Below are 17,676 nucleotides of genomic sequence, written 5' to 3' on the forward strand. Positions count from 1 at the left end.
TATTGCTTCAATGTGTCTCCTTGGAAAGTGTGTCACAGTGGATGCCTCTAGACTATCTTGCGGGAAGGATTCAAGTGCAAACTTGAACTTTAAGTGTCCACATTTAAAGTGGATTAAAAAACTGATTTATGGCTGTTTGGAAAGTGGCAGGGAAATACACTGAAAAATGTGGGATGCACAAATTACTAATAGGAAGACATGTAAACACCCCACATTCAATTTTTCCCCCTTTGTGGGAGAATAATGTCCCAGGTAAGCCATCAGTCTGAATGTGTCTGAATGATTATATCTCATCATTGGTCCCTTGAACATCATCATTCAATGCAGGAGTTTACGCTCCTATCATATACCGTTTCTGCAAGTGTGTTCTTTAAATAAAATGCCTTTCCTAAGCTCTATCTATCAGGCCTTATCCTTTTCATGGAAAGTTCTGCAGAGGGAATTTATTTCACATTGCTTACAGATATAATGATCTATTACTCATACTACACACATATTTTAAAATGTTGTCTTTCGAGACATGTAGGTTATTTCTTTCCACTTGTGCTACTTTAAGCAGAATTTTTTCATCAGATTGGAAACGTGGGCTTGGGTTTGTTGCACAAAGAATGCCAACTTTATGTTAATTGTGCAAGCTGAATTTGCCAGTGTGTGATTAAATCCCACCCACAGAACAGGAACAGTCTGGAAGCGTCCTCAGACAGTCTTCGCACCTTATTAAATCAACTGCAGATTGCATGCAGCACCTGCATTGATACCATGTCAATGTAAGGAAAGGAAGAGTAATGGTTTTTTTTATAACTGTATCTATATACCATAGTGAGCCAGGAGTAATATTGGTTTCTGACAACATGCTTTTAAGCCTTTTGCTTCTCCAACTAAAAGTCATTCCTCTTCCAAGTTGATTTTTACCCCTTGGGGGAAACCAATATGTAACTTGGTATCACTTCAAGATTGGTTTCAGAAGAAAGTATTCCCATGATGTTAGCTGACCGCAGGATCCTTGTGAATTTCAGTTGGGGTTGAAATTAATATCATAGGGCTCATCCATACAGGAGTGCTGTTGTGGTTAAAACCCATGGTTTATTTGGTCTGGATTTGTTCATGAGTCCACACCTGCCTCCCTTAGTTTAAATCTGCTGTTTCCTCTTCCATACTAGGGGTTCCCATTTGGGATGTGTGTCCACTGCTTCCACGCCCCCTCACCACTTAAATCTCATCCCTCCATTCTGCCAAGAACTGAGTATGCGTTGGAAGGGCGAGCAACATTTTTGTCAGGTGATTGACAGATGGGTGGTCCTGCCCACCTGTCAAAGTTGGGCTGCCTGGGTGCGAGTGGGGGAAGATACTGGCCCAGTAGGATTGAGCTCTGCACACATCTGCTGATGAGCAGTGAGTTGAATCCTGCTTTGTGCAGGGGTTGGGCCCTCTCGTGTATTCAGTTTGCAGGCTTGGCCAAGTCACTCATGGTCTCCATCTGCTCCAACCCTCTGTTTGCTAAATAATATGTATCATATAATCATAATCACACTGAGAACCTAAACCACTACTCCACCTCCCACTTGTAAATCCTGATAAAACTCCAGCCCTGCCCATGGAAAACCTGTGCCCTGGTTCTAGAAACCTCACCCATTTTGCAAACTCTCTTCCTTACCCACCACTGTGCTCATACCTGTCTAAGCACTGGGGAGGTGTGATTTAGAACAGCACAATAAACTGCATGTCTGCTAATTGCATTGCTGTATGGTAGCCTCCAGGGCCTGAGAAGTGCAAACATGGTATCTTTCACTTCTCTAATTTACCCCTGACTTAACCCATAAAAAAACTGTCAGAGAAGGAAGTTACGAGAGCCTCTACAAAACACATTAAAACCTTTTTACTAAAATGTTACTTACATTTTGCTAACTTACACCCTTGTGCTGAAGTGCAGATTCAGGGTAAATCTAACAATTCAGCTCTAACCAAGACCAGGAAATACTGAAACAGGGGAATAGCACATTATTGTGCTACTATGGGCAGGTTCAACTCCACATTTTTCATGAAAGATAGCACCTCTTTTGCTATTACCATCATGTATGTACACTATGTATACTGACAGCATATGTAAGAAAGGAAAATGCAACTGGGTGTACACATACCACAAATCACTTACAATACAACTTCACAATTATTCAGCACAAATGCACACATTTTCCCCACTCTCTCCTACCCATCACTACAGCCCAGCCCTCCTGTTAGCTCACCCCTGTACTGCAGCTGGTCTCCAGTTGCTGGAAACTGCAGGAGGAGAGCCTACTGGTGCCCTTAGGTCTTACTTGCAGTCTTCCCATAAGCATGTGGTTGGCCACTGTGAGAACAGGATGCTGGACTACATGGGTCTTTCTCCCAATCAGCAGGGTTTTTCTGATATTCCCTTCTCCTTTCTTCATTCATTGACCTTCTGCTGTTGTTCACAGTGTCCTTCCTCATTCCATTTCCGTATATTTCTGCAGGTTGATCCAACAAATATACACCCCACATCCCTATTGGTTGTCTTATCCCCCCCCCCATATTTATTGCTCTCTCACACACACCATGTTCTGTCTGGGCTCAGCACTAATCAACTCTCCTTAGGGCCAAAAAAGTATCAGTTCTTTTCATCCTTCACTATATTGTTGCTGAAACTGCCAATAGCCTTATGACTTTGAAAAGAAACACTGAGCTACATGCTTTATCTAGAAGGGAGTCACCTGAAAACCAGCTGTGTTTAGGTAATCATGGTCAATAATACCTGAGAAGCAGAGCTTGGAAAAGTTACTTTTTTGAACTACAACTCCCATCAGCTCAATCCAGTGGCCATGCTGGCTGGGGCTGATGGGAGTTGTAGTTCAAAAAAGTAACTTTTCCAAGCTCTGCGAAGTGTTCAGCAGCAGATAGTCAGCAAGGGGACCTGATACAAGATATTTAAAAGACAACTGAATGTGGCAGTGGTATATTAAAAGATTCAGTGCATCTTATAATTTGGCTGTACTGATTTGGCTTGATATTGTATTAATAATCATTATAGTCTTCAAAAGAGACCACCAACATTAAGTAGAATGCCAACTTTTTAAGACTTGACATGGCATCTTAGTAAAGATGGGCTATGACCTTAAATGTACTAAGGCTCTCATCTTAATTGGTATATACCTTTAAAGTATATTATATACTGTATAACAGACACTTTTTTAAAACTTCCAGTTGTACAAACACATACAACTTTTAATGTTGGCATGTGAGAAATCAATTTAAAGTGCTTGATCAACTCAATCAATGTCTATTTACTGAATCTTGGCTTTAGTCAATTGCTGGGCAGCTTTGGAATCAGTCAATTTATTACAAGCAACAAGCCTTTATAATGGCAGGCTTGGAAATATTACCTCTTCTACATTCACAAAGTTGAATATAGAGAAAGTAGACCATAAGACAGTGCCTCTCATTTCTGAAATCTTGCTACAGCATATTCCTAGGTACACGCCACCATGCCACACATGCAGATATAATGTCTCCTGGTTCCCTTAGGCCACCAGTCTTCAGTTAGTGGGTTGGGGGACCCACTACCTGGCAAGAATCTGATCTGAGATGGGTTGCAACAGCAGCAGCACTGTCATATAAATATATGATAAAAAAAAATAAGAAATTGGTCCCTAAATGTTTGCTTGAATAAAGGTGGGCCTTTGATCAGAAAAGGTTGAAGACTACTGTTAGGAAACTTGAAAAGAATTCTGATATTCCCAGTCTTCACTTAAGAAAAAAAAGTAAGCTTCTAGCTCTTATGGAATTTATCTTCAGGATCTTCTACACGGCCATATCTCCCATGTAAAAGTCTGACACTCCTTGAGTCCACAGGGTAGGAAACATCCTCCTGAGAACAATTAAGCCTTTAGTTCAACAGAATTAAATAGGACTAAACAAACTACCAAGGATAATAATTTAATATAGATTCTGGCTTAGCATTTTTCATATTTTTTCTTCCAATATATTGTGGGAACCAGGCCCCAATAACCAGAAATGTATTCTGTCTAACGAACTCTATAGGCAGGAGACCGACATGATAAAACAGCTGTCTTGGCCAGGATTGCCTTGTGTGTGTGTGTATTTATACATACATACACACACACCAGTTACAAATATGTAATACAAACAACCTGTTTTCTACATTCATTCTCATACAGCTCATTAAACTAAATCAGAATACTATTTTACATATTTTCCACATATATTTTCGAGGAAGTAAATCCCCCCCCCCAGGATTCTGACTGCTTCCTAATGCATGTAGAGAGACAAAAAATGTGAAGTCTTAACAGTTTATATGCTTTTCTCAGAAATAAATACTAATACTAGAGACAGAGAGTTAGCATGTGAAGCAGCTTTACAGAGCAATCCTGTGCATGTCTACTCAGAAGTAAGTTCCACTGAAATTGATGGGAAATACTAATGTCTACATGGGTGCAGCCCTGATTTTTCCATACAATTGCCTCTAAAAGCAATAGAACATCATCAAGCCCCATCGCTTGCAGGAGGACTTTCTGTGCTCTACTCAAGACAAGCTGCAGGAAGGAGCCCTGTCCGCTAGCTGGTGCAGGCTGTGAGAGGCTGCATGACTGACCTTTTAAAAAGAAAATAAAAAATGCTATGAGACGGAGGCAGTGCTGCAGCCCTCAGATGCTTTGTAAGTACTTTTATTTTCATTTTGACATTCGTATTTCAGTGTGGATTTTCTGTTTAAAATCCACACAAAAACAGGACAGAACAAACGTAGCCCCTTCCCCATGCAGAACTTGGAAGGACTGGGCTTTAATGGGTTTGTCTATCCCTCCAGAAGTCCCCAGTCTCCTCATGTGCTTCCATGAGACCTTGAGCTCCAAGGACTGTACTGCAGCTCAGCTGGCACGAGGGACTTCCATGTGCTAAATGGAACTAACTTTCGTGTCTCCTGCAACCTCTGAGGGACCCTTCAGAGCAGATTTGGGGGGGATGCAGGGGAGGAAATGGAAGTCCCATGAGGCAGTGGAACCTCGCTGGAACAGTATTGATACAACCCCATAAAAAGGTCAAGTGGACCAAGAAAGGAGGAATCTACTGGCCTAGCATTCATCTTGAAGTCACAAGGCTCTAGGCTTTTACCAGTGAGAAACAACTTTGTGTTAAGGTTATATACTAGAATGAAAGAGGGATGGGAATATGGGTATACATATGGACACAGTAAGTGTATTAAAATACTGTACGCTCATGGATGAGAGTCTGTTTCCATGGGAAGAAATTTGGAAACTAAGCATTAAGTGGCTCTTAATTAGGCAGCTTCCAAGTTTTTAGAATTGTAAAGCTAATGTTTCTTGTTACTTATAGATGAAAGAGACAGAAGTTTATAGGCATTTGCAGAATGGTTTTAGTTTCTGATTTTTAAGAATAGGAATGTTCATGTTGGGATTCCAGCTATGGATGCACTGACTGCTTATTAAGGGTAGTTTTTATGGGCTTGTAATTACGGTATAAACACTTAGCTTTTATTTTTATTCTTATTAGTGTTTAAGTGAAGATTAATCAGTGATATTTAATTGTATTTAAACAGTAGTCCCTGAAGAAGATGAGGAGGAGGGAGAAGAAGAATGCAATGGGAATTTTACTGTGCATTTTCTGAATGTCATTAAATAGATGGAATGATTAATACTGCTCAGATATGTTTCTTTTTGTTATACATGGCAGTTTATACTCATTTAGGTGCACTCTCTTATACTGCCAATATTGTTGAGAGCGTATTGTGACAGTGGATTGATAATATTATGTACATTTTAGATGTTTTTTCTGGTGTATTTCAATATTGTGTCAGGGGTACTATTTGTGCAAAGTTTAATCTTTTTGCAATACACATCGCAAGTCCCCGCTCTTCGTGTTTGTCTCTGTTACGTTGAGCAGACAATAGTTGGTGTGTTGAGAGCATTTTTTGACCAACAGACCAGAAAATCAACTGGCTCTCTAAGGACAGGGATCTTATTTTAAGGCTGTGCTCACTGGACTGCAGAAGGCCATGAAGAACCTCTAGGCAGAACACATGTGTGCCTGGGGGTGGGGGAAAAACAACTATTTCAGAAGTCTACTTTGCAGTTTTCTTGGTGAGAAGGAATCCCTCCATACACTGTCTGTCTTCCTCCTCACTCAGCAACAACACTGGTAGCAACGCTGCACTAATAACCCTATATAGTTACCTGCAGCTCCTAGTTTGGAGGGGCAAATAATAGAAAAAGCAGCTTCTGTATGAACATCTACCAGGACAAGCCTGAAACAGCACTGCCAAGCTACCTTACTTGAAGATCTGGTGCCTTTACACATCATCCTTGATATCCCTGTCCTCATTCAAAGAGGAGGAGATAAGGAACAGGGACATGGAAGGGAAGACAAGGACAGCATGCTGTACTCCCAAATTGCTCAGGGCCCTGCAAAGAAAACTGAGCTTTGAATCCCAACAGCACCCACCCAGGCAGGCTTGCAAACTCTAAGACTGTAAAAATCACAGAAATCTCCCATACACTGCAACTCCCCTGGAGGTAAAGGGGTAAGGCACTAGTGCTCCTCAGTGTTCACTATCCATGATCCCACTCTGTGTCGTTTTTTCTGCATCATTGAAAATAATAGCTCTATTTAAGGTAAAACAAATGTTTTTGCTTTTCTATATTCTGGCTACATTTGCTCCTTTGTGTTTGTGTGTGCATGCATATATAACCAGGCAGCATACAAAATATCCATACACAATTATTTTATAAAAAGATCTGAGCTCTGCAAATAAACACACTGGATCCAAGATTCTTGCCACCCGAACTTTCCCATTCCAACAGAGGTTCCTGCTGTTAATTTTCTTTCCGAGACACGTGTGCTAACCCTGTACTTTTAGTGTATTTGCACAGGTGTAACTGACTGGAACTTAGTAAACAAGGATGCAGATGATAACTAACATGGGATAAAATCCACCTCACTCGTATCCTTAGCTGATTTGGCTTCAGAGGGCTCCAAAAGCACAAACATTTCCCACACAAAATATAAGCAAGTTACTTAGTCCACTTTCCAAATTCAGTTTCCCTTCCAAAACAGAAAGTCTAGGGAATCTAGTCTACGGAAATGTCCATTTTGTTTTCGGTAGATATTGGAAAAATATGTCCGACACTCACTTCTGTGTGAATGATGTTGATTACAATCATTCTGCAAACTGCACAGCATATTGTTCTGCCATTCTTCTAAGTTAAATCAGCAATTCAAAAACTAAAATAATTAAAATGTTTTTTTAATGATATCAAGCATATCTATTTTATCCTATGATTTCAAATGCTTTAAGGCTGCACACTTATTTGAAAGCGAGGAAAACATCTTAAGAATTAAAACTGGAAGTTTTGGAACACTGTATGTACAACATCTTTGTCAACATACACATTCTCATCCTAAATCAGAAAGTTCACTTTGCTATTTTATTACTGTTGTTATGATTATCCCTCTCTTCCCCCAAGGAACTCAAGAGATGCTTATATGTTCCAAACCACCCCATTTTATTCTTACAAAAACCCTCTTACGTTGATCAGGCTTTGAGAGGGCAAGTGGCCCAAGGTTACCCACTGAACTTAATGGTCTGAGTGGAGTCATTTGAACTCAGATCTCCTGGTCCTAAGTCCACTCCAGCCACCAAACTCAACACATAACATATGGACTACTACTTTTGTGATTACTACCAAGGTTGGGAATTTTTTTTTCTGTCCCTGCCCATCTAATTTGGGAACAAGTTTAAGAAATCCCAGGCAATATTACTAAATATTGGAGCAAACTAGAATGGAGCAAACTAGAATGAAAGACAACCTGCATCTAATCAGAAGAAAATCGGACTTATTTCCATGTAGGTGTGCGTAGCATTATAGCCTGAGGCTGCCAATTACACTTACTAGAGAATAAGCCTCATTGAATACAATGGGACTTGCTTCTAAGTAAAAACGCATAGGATTGCACTTTATACTTTCTCTCTTGATCTGCTGATTCTTAGGTGATAAGTTTTTTACAAAAATGTCATATCAGGACAACAGATAATATTGTCCCCTCTCTTTTAGTTTTAAATCGAGGCCCTTGTGACCCAAGAGATAAGAGCTATAAAATGCAGGCTTGTTGCATCTACTTTATTTTTTAGTATAACCACAAGATCTACCAACCAGGGCCAGGTGTAGAACACACAGAATTAAATAGCAATGTTCCTCTGAGCATATTCTGAGCCCAGGAATTTGTTTTTTGGAACCAGAACTGAACTGAGCTCATAGTCCTTTCCTACAGAAGTCCCTTCCTGGTTCACATTTTTAATTTCTTCTGCCTTATTTAGGTGGGAAAAGTCATCTTGTTGCCAGTCTGCCACAACTCACTTAAAGAACTACGAATAGGTCCTGATCTATCTTCTGCTCACCAAGACCATAAGAATAAACTGACCATTTAGGCACACTCAAGTACTACATATTGTAAAATGTATAAACAGACATAAATTAAGAGACAAATGGAAAGAAGCCTAAAACACATTTGTCATGAAGAATGCTAAAATACTACAGGCAACCCTGTTTCCAAAAGCTACAATCTAGAGACTGCTCTTTTTGGTAAAACTTTGCTTTAAAAGCTGTTCAGGTATGGAATTATTGGATTACAGTCATGCTGATCTTCAGTCTTTGGATACAGGGATGAGGAAGCCAACCACTCCCTGAAAAGGATGATTAATATATGCTTATACTTTGCTATACAAATTGCAGTGGCTAGTGGCTGATGCAAATAAATATCTCTATATCGCACACTAGGATTCTTTGGTGAATATTCATATTAATGTAGTTTAGGAACTGTTATATTTTGGTACTATCAATTCTATGTAAATTGAATAGCACATGGGCTCATCAAGTTAAGTACCAACACTAATCAAAGTATCGGTTGCTTTGAGAAAGTTAACACAATAACTAAACAACAGAAATTCTGGACCTTTATACTATGAAGCAACAATGCACAGGGGAAAAAAAGCCTCTCTTATATTGTTTTGTTCTCCATAGTGTGCATATTCTGTTGGGCAAAAAATAATATGGTTGCCAATGAAGAGGCACTGGTGATAGTTACAAACCATACACTTTGCATTCACCACATGTGAGAAGTTGGTATGTGACCTTCTCAAAATATTCACAAAATATGAAGGTTTGTGGGCAAGAGAGATTAGGGATATCTGTATCATTCACCTCTAATTCCACACTGTGTTAGCTTCTAAGCGCTAGTGAAACCCTCCATTTTTAACCTCTCTCTAAGGCTTATTGTCTCTCTTTGTGCAAGAACATATTAATGCATAAAAAGCCACAATGAAAAGTAAGCTAGGCATATTTCTAATGCTTCTGTTTTACAAACAAAATTACCATTTAGCAGATATTTGCACAGAAAATCAGTCACTTACCACATCCATGCTGCATATCACTGAATTGCACATTTTTAATGTTGCAAGTCCTAAGGTCATGGGTGTTTGAGTGAGTCACATTAAAAAACATTTTCCAATTTGTGTGTGCGTGTGTGTGCGTGTGTGAAAAACCACTGCCAAAAGCCATCCACAAACAATCATTGAACGTTCACTTCCATAAGTCACATTTGGAAATGAATTACACATTTTTCTTTTTTAACTGAAGTATTTGGGACTGGTTTCATTTTCAGTTCCAGTCATGCAAACTGTACACCCCCCTCTCTTTAGTCTCTTGGATAAAAAAGAAAATGAAAAATATTAAACTGTACCTGGCAAGTACCTGGTGTTCACTCTCTTTCACGCACCTTTTCTCTCTCCCTCTCTTTCTCCTCCCACAGTCAGCTTGGCAATGGAATGCCCTTCAAAACTATGGCTGACTGCTTTTGGTAAATGTTTTACAAGACACTAAACAACCTTCTGTCCCACCCTCCATGCAAACACTATTCAGAACACAGTATAATGGTAACAAAGCACCTACATGCAATACGCAGGTAACACAAATGAAACAAGGGCACCAGATTCAAGATTTAACTCCAGTGCCTGTCTCCACCCCACACACACACTCACCCCAACACTTAATCAGCTTGAGGGAAAGGGGGGGGGAACTCAACGTATCAGTCAGACTATTCACATGTAATTGTGAAGCATAAATCATGATAACCTTTTCCCTTATTGTTAACTTCTAATCTGTACACAAGCCTAGGCGTGTTTAACTGGAAAAAACTGACAAGGAACAGTTAGTAAAGAACAGTATTTGATTTCAAAATAAATCTTTAGTATAGGACTGAGACAGCTGCATTTTTTAAAAAAGCAGGCAATACATAGCAAATTAAACTAAAAAGAGAAGAAAGAAAGGGGTAGGGAAGAGAGCCACAACAACTTTCACTACAACATGAACTCTTTCTCTCTCACCTTTCAGGTAACAGAGTCTACCTCCCTCCATTCCCACTTTTCACCGTCTACGGAAAGTTAAAGTTCTACTAGCCTCAAACCAGAGTTTTTGCATTCCATTCAAGTTAACAATTACAAAAGGATGGGAGCAGAAACTGGCACTAACACACTGAAAGCATTTGAACTGACAAGGTATTACCAGCAGTTACCAAAATGAACTAACCTGAGAGCAGATGTTTTAAGCCAGTGATTGCACAAGACAGTAAAGAAGCCCCCATGTGTACAAAAGGCTAACAAAAGGAAATTAAAAAAAAGGACAACAATTTCCTCATAAATTAATAATTGTCAAGTACACAGAGAGGCATTAGAACACTGAGGAGCAGAAATGAAATGAAATACAACAAGAAAAAGACATAGGAAATTACATAAATGTGTATGCGGATCATGACATTCACATATGCATACTATGTCCTCCTAGCACACTGTCAGGGCCAGGTCAGAGGTAGCCATGCCCAAATCCAAAACTGGAGGGTATGTTCTCCAGCTCTAGTCCTGTCACTGGACCTAAAGCCAGAGGAAAGGCTTGAAATGCCATAGGTAGATGGTACTGCTCAGTTAACCATGTACGGTCAGAAGGCCAGGAACCAAGACTGGTCAATCCAGACTGTCCAGGCTTCATGCTGTTTGCCAATATTGCAGACTTCTCTTCCCTTAAGGCTCTGAGGCTTGAGCACACACAGTCCCAGGTAGCTCACCAGGGTAGATCCAAGCCTCAGAGACTCTGCTGCAAACATTTCTGTGTTTTTTTAGTGACAAACCTGAATGCAGGATCATCACACATGTACAGCCTACCTGAGTATTTACCACAGCTAAATCTATGAGGTGTGAAGACAGCCAGAGTGCAGCAATTGCTTGTTTGCTTGTTTGACAGGGTGTACATGTGCAAAGAGGAGATGCTAATATTGAATGCTAAAGTTGTTTCAGTGATTTATATCTGCTCAGGGTGGCGCTTGGAACTAATATACTTGATAAAAGGCAAATCATACAGTTTCCGGGCAGTCAAAAACAAAACTAATAACAAAATATTCATATCATGCCATGATCAAGTGGTCAAACATAGTTAGTTAGACCTTTGATATAAACTATTGTCTGTTCAGCATTATATTTAGGGCTGTTTAAAACACCACAATATTTCCATATATGAATGAAATGTTATACACACAACACATTTAGGGGAACTGTCTCAAGTTCAAATATCAGTCAGCTCAACCCATGCACCAATTTTCAAATGGGAAGGAAAGAAAATGCAAACTGCTGCGTAGTTCACTGCAGCATCTTCTTTGAAGACTGAGATTTCAGAACATTCAGTACGACATTCTACATTTCAAGCATAAACACTAGCTTGAATCCATTTTCAAGGGGCCCTGGAAAGATGCTCAAACATCACAGTGCAGTATCTCCCCTGAAGAAAGAAGCTGGGATGGAAGTTGGGTGTGTGCATTCAGGACACAAATGATAAATTTTCAAAATCAAATTCAAATTGCAACCATTTTCAAGAAGGCTGAGAAAGGCCTCTCAAACATGGTACAGGATCCTCTCAAACCCAGTCTCAAAAGGGTAGAGGATTGGTAGTAGCGCCTGATAGAAATGACGTATTAAAAATGTTGGAAATCACTCTGAGCCTACAGAACAGAGCAAAATTTGCACTGAAATGAACACTGATAACAGAAACTTCTCTTAAGTTGTTTGTTGTTCCAGACTAGAGAACTAGTTCCAGCATACACATTTTCAATTTCATCCATAAAAACAAACAAACAAACAAAAATAAATAAATAAAAAGGTAAGCAGAGTTAAATCAATACCAGTTTTCATGCTTTATATTCCAATGTATTTTGGTCAACTTCTGATTAAGTAGTTGGATGTCCACACCCCAAATGAAATCAACCAACTCCAGATATCACCACGTCCATAAGCTGGAATGATATTGAGCCATTCATATATGAATCAGGTATACTCACATATGCAGTAAAGCAGATCCTGCAAACATGACCCCACTACAGGTTTAATCCTTAGAAGAAAGAGAGAAATATGGAGTATTACATTAGAACTAAGCCTAGGTTAAGCCTTTCAACAAGATATGTTATGGTAAATATGTCCTGAAGCTCGGTCTTGACCATACCTACTTGGAAGGATAATGGATTTCAGTGGGATTTACTGTTAAGCAAATACACTTAGGGCTGCAGCTTTAGATCACAAACTTTAAAGTGTTTCAAATGTCTGCCCAGCTGCTTTTGAGCTTTTGCATAAATATATTTTCTCTTCTCTCCAGAGAGACTGTTGCCATATTTAAAGAGAGAAAATTGTTTCCCAGGAAAAATGACACTCCCTGGATGTTCCAAAGTTCTCCATTATCATGCTGACACAAATAACCAAAAGGTAATTTTGTTATTAACATGCTAGAGGTGGAGAGTAGGGATGTGCTAAAATTCCACCCAATTTGAATTTGCTACTGAATTTTCCATTAAGTCACTTTTTCTCAATAGTTGAGGATCAGATTTTAACGTAGCGAATTTCCATGGCTATTTTTGAAAATTGACTTCTTAAAAAAAAATCTGCCTCTAAAACATTGATTTTAAGAGTGATAATTTATTGATATTTCCTTTAAAAATAGATACTTCCTTCAAAATATCAATATTTTTAAATAATATATTGATATTTCCTTCAAAATATTGATATTTCCTTTAAAAATATTGATATTAATGCCAATATATTTTCTGAGGGGAAAAAAGGATTGGTAAAAGCTAGCAGATAAAGAACGAACTCAAATTGATGCCAGACTGCTTTCGAACTGGCAGAGTACTCTGACCCACACAACAACAGTCTCAGAGACCAACCTTTGTCAATAGTGCACAGATTTTTTCCAAGGGCAACCTACAGCAGCAATGTTTACTAACTGCTGAGAAGGGAATAGATGCTGAGTCACTCTCAGCATAGGTTAGTATTAAAAGCTTGACAGTCCCAGAATCATTTTGAAACAAGCAAAAAGAGAGAAAGAGAGAGAGAGAGAGAAGTTTTGAAAACTTCCCACATTTAATGGAAGTGACTTAAATGCAGCTTAATAAGGAACAGTGACTAAGCAAGGAACAGAAACAAAGTCTAATAGGGTAGAAATGCACATTAAAATTGGTTAGCTTTCTCTGGATCACCTTCAGAAGCATGTTTCTCTTTTTAAAGGAATCATGATCATGCTGCATTTTTCCTCAACTGCAGGATCCTGGAACAGATGTAATATTTACCTCCCCTAAAAACTACTACTCCGTATGGCTACCACTTAAATCAATACATAATATTTCATGTGGAACACATTCAAAATAGAATATAGGAATATTTTCTCTGTCTAATGCTGAGAGAGGATTTCCAGGGCAAACTGTTCCAGGGGCATTGTAACTAGCCACCATTAATGGAACAGGTATAGGTTTTGTTGTTTCTCCAGTAAGTATAAGTGAGGTTAAAATTGAAAACAAAATTACAGCCCAACCATATGCATAAAAGATTGCCATGTCGAATACTTTGGTTATATCCCTGGTATCTATCCCTGCCAAACATTCCTTAGGTCCCAGGATCAGAATTTCTGTGGGCTTGACTCCAGAGTCCAAAAAGATCCTCTCTTTGCTGATGCAACAATCTTCCAGATTCTAACTGAGTGCCAATCTTCCCAGGTCATTCCAGGTCAACACTAGCTCTGAACTTTTTGTCTTTACCCCAACATTATCAAAGCCATTTCCCCCCCCATAGAAGGCTTCCCAATTCAGAGTTCCCCAAGCCATCGACTCTTATCCTCCCTTGCATGCTGTTTGATCATCTTACTATCAATTGCCTTCACAGACACAGATAAAAGGGCAGCTCTTGCCTATAAGTTTACAGAAGTTGCCCGGGGCTTTTGGGACTGAGACAGGCTATACCCAGTTAGTTGGTTCCTTCCAGCTGATCAGCCAAGTCCCAGACAGGAATATTTCACCAACTTCAAGTTTCTCCAGTCATTGATCAATAGAAGCCAGTTGCCTTTGGGCAACATTTTTACAAGATACTGTACTGACTTAACATAAATAAGTAACTACAGGTAGAAAGGTTGGGGAGTGAATTGAAATCTGGATGTGAAGGCAAGAAGAGAGATTGCATTGAGGGCTGGGTGCATGAAAACCAAGGAAAAGTCGGGTAGATTAGAGCGGCAAAAAGCAGAGTAGATGTAGATGACTCTTCTGAAGTTCCACAAGCATTATGGCAAATAGGCAAGAAGATTTTGGTAGTAATTCTCTCTTCTTGCCTCCAGTTTGGTATCTGCACTATTATTAGATCCTGTCCAGCACACTGTGAAAACCCAAGGTGAAAAATTAAACCCATACCTGACCAGAGAAGTTAAAAGTTTGCCTTCTCTCTTCATTTATCTGGTAATGAACTCAAAGTCCTGTCATGGCAGATTATTTGAAACATAAAATATGTTTGCATTCACTCCACTAGTAGCTACTGGTCATTTAATAGCCACACTCAAAAGAAAGACCCAGAATTTAATGCAGATGTCCAAATGCTGTCTTGAGAGTTCCTTCCTCTCAGTTTCAACTTCAAGAACAGGTATGAAACCACACACTGTATTTAGCGACTGCAGAAGTCATTTTATAACGCCTCCTTCCTTGAGGCTGTCCAACCTGTTCCTACATGTGCTGTGATGTTGCGTTATCATGCCACATGGAAAGTATCTCCAGGACCTCACTGGCAGAACCCATCCTGGAAGGCCAGGAACTTGGGAGTGGGTGAGTGGGAGAACATCTTTCAGTTTTCTGGAGCGTTTATAACCTTCTTTGTAGACTTTAAGAGCATGGTAAGTGTTGCATTCTTGTTTTGATGGTATTATAGTAACAAACTCAACTAACTGCTTTCACAAAAGTGAACACTTTAAAAACTGCCCAGGTAATATAAGGATTTTGGTTTGTTGCATTTTTTGTGATGCACATGGATTTTTTTTTTTGAAAATGAGGGGATTATATGCACAAGCACATATTTGTGAGCTTGAATCTATAAATGATGCTTAGATTACACATCAATCAATATTTATTATTTGTTTGTTTGTTTGTTTGTTTATTAGATTTATATCCCGCCCTTCCTCCTAGTAGGAGCCCAGGGCAGCCAAATATGGAGTTGGTGCGCCATACCTGTTAAGAGTACATGCTGCAGACTAGGACATTTGAACCTACTGGATGGCTTTAGTCAAGACACTCACTTGGCCTCTGTGCCCTTCTGCAATGTGGTGACAATGCTAGTTGTTGAGCACATATAAATACTGCACTTCTAGAGAAATGTTCAAATGACAGGGGTCATAGGACAGTTCTTACACTGATGGGATCCTGGGTGTCTGTGGCCACTATATACAGAGGCATGTTGCACCCTACCCAACACCTTCCATTAGCAGACACACTGATCAGGTTTCCCCCCCTATCCAAATGTTTTACATTTTTTCTCTACAGTTAGTGGAAGCCACTCACTTACATGAGAGAAAGACAGAGATGCACCTGGGATAGCATTGGGGGACAGGCAAAATGTTACTAAGTTTTTATTTAGTAATACCTCAGACAACACATTTATTGAGCATTCATCATGCTTTGTTTGCTGGGAGATTAGGCAACACTGGCTATTTACGGAGCATTCACTCTGTTTGTGGGGAGGCTAGATAATGGTGCATCAAAGCTAGTGTTATCCCACACTTTCCAGTGCATTTCCCCCATCACTTTCATTATCATTAAAAGCCTAGATCTGGGAAGCATGTTTGTTGCCAAGACTTCCCAATCAACCATAATTGCACAAGCTGAATTTGTTGGTATGTGATTGAATCCCACCCGATAATAGTAACAATCTGGAAGCGCCCTAGGTGTCCATGGCAGACATTCAGGGATTCCTAAGCAAATATATCAAAGTGGGAAGGATGTCCTGAAACTGACTGAAAGCAGATGGTTTGATAGTTTCTGCTTTAGGAACAATCATAATGAGCATGTATGAATTGTTGGGAAGATTTCTGGTAGAAGGAGAAAGAAAGAACGGTAAATTTCTAAAATTCCTGATTTTCTCAGTCCAGATTATATAGGTTGTTCAGACAGAAATCAGTGCAGGCATGAAGAAAATCACTTTCCCCAGCATTATAGTATTCATTCCAACAATTTTATCCATAGCCTTATCCACAGTGCACCAATTTTATACCAAGACTCCTGACTGTTCTGTTAAAGTTTCATTGTGGGCAAATTATGGCCATTAGAAGAATTCAGTCAACGATGAAAAGAAATAGAAACAAAACAGTTTTTAATAGATGTGGATGTAGTTATGAGAACTAGTATATTGTTCAGTTTTATAGACCACTCTTCTATAGAGCTCACTTCTACCTTGTTTGATAGCTTTTACAAACATACACACAGTATATCAGATGATGTAATTCCAGAATTCTAGGCAAAATCTCTTTAGCTGCTGCAAAAGCATTAAACCACTCAAAAGAAAACCTGGAAATCATTCACAGAGATGTTAAACTGTCTGTGATTCTTCTAGACAGAAACAGAAATATTAAACCCTGTGATATTAGCGTCATTGGATCACTTGTATTTTCCATTACCACAACCAGAGATATGGGGTGCTGGCACTATGTGATACCAGAGAGGATAGATTAGATCCCAGTGTGTTCAGGCAAGGATATGGTTCTGAGGCCTGGAGATCAGGGAGTACATTGTATAAGCTGACCACAGGATGGCTCTCCCATCCCAAATGGAATAATGAATTTGATCAGCTGATACAAGTGGTCAAGGGAAATGCACCACAGTTGAATAACTGTGCCTATGAAAGGATGAACTCAAAAGGCCAAAGGATAAGAAGCTTCTGAAATATCCCTTAATCCTAATGTATGAGGAGCAAACAGTGGATGTTGCATTCTATGTCCATTGTATGTCAATTTATACTGCACCTATATTAAAACTCTAGCACAAATGCTGGGGGAAAGCAAGATGTGCAGAATTGTCACCCTATCTTGCAGTATTTTAATGCTTACTAGGACACTACATGCAATAATGTTAGGTGTTTTTCTTCCATTCTGTCTGCATATTATTGTCACATAAAATGCATACATGCAACACCTAATCACACAGCATGTTCGATATTTTTAAATTTAAGTCACCTAGAGACTTTGGCATGAGCAACTCAAATTTGAATAATAAGGACAATAATAATAAAAATATAAT

The 17,676-nt window shown here is 39.3% G+C and overlaps 1 protein-coding gene and 1 pseudogene across 14 annotated transcripts in view; one reads left to right on the forward strand and one right to left on the reverse strand.

The window, feature by feature from the left end:
• RBM47 (RNA binding motif protein 47) overlaps positions 1–17,676 on the reverse strand; it is a 93,449-nt gene that overhangs the window by 39,555 nt on the left and 36,218 nt on the right. For 4 of the 14 annotated variants that reach the window (XM_061584079.1, XM_061584083.1, XM_061584082.1 and 1 more), the window contains exon 2: positions 12,427–12,476. The exons of 7 other annotated variants lie outside the window; for them this stretch is intronic. The gene's annotated coding sequence lies outside the window, so the exon portion shown is untranslated. Of the gene's footprint in view, positions 1–9,457; positions 9,701–9,786; positions 9,862–10,429; positions 10,453–12,426; positions 12,477–17,676 lie in introns of those variants that run through there. 3 more of the 14 variants (XM_061584089.1, XM_061584080.1, XM_061584088.1) reach the window with 3 other exon arrangements.
• Positions 15,145–17,419, forward strand: LOC133364344 (dual specificity mitogen-activated protein kinase kinase 4-like; annotated as a pseudogene).

This window comes from Rhineura floridana, chromosome 9 (assembly GCF_030035675.1).
Source record: "Rhineura floridana isolate rRhiFlo1 chromosome 9, rRhiFlo1.hap2, whole genome shotgun sequence".
Taxonomy (NCBI): domain Eukaryota; kingdom Metazoa; phylum Chordata; class Lepidosauria; order Squamata; family Rhineuridae; genus Rhineura; species Rhineura floridana.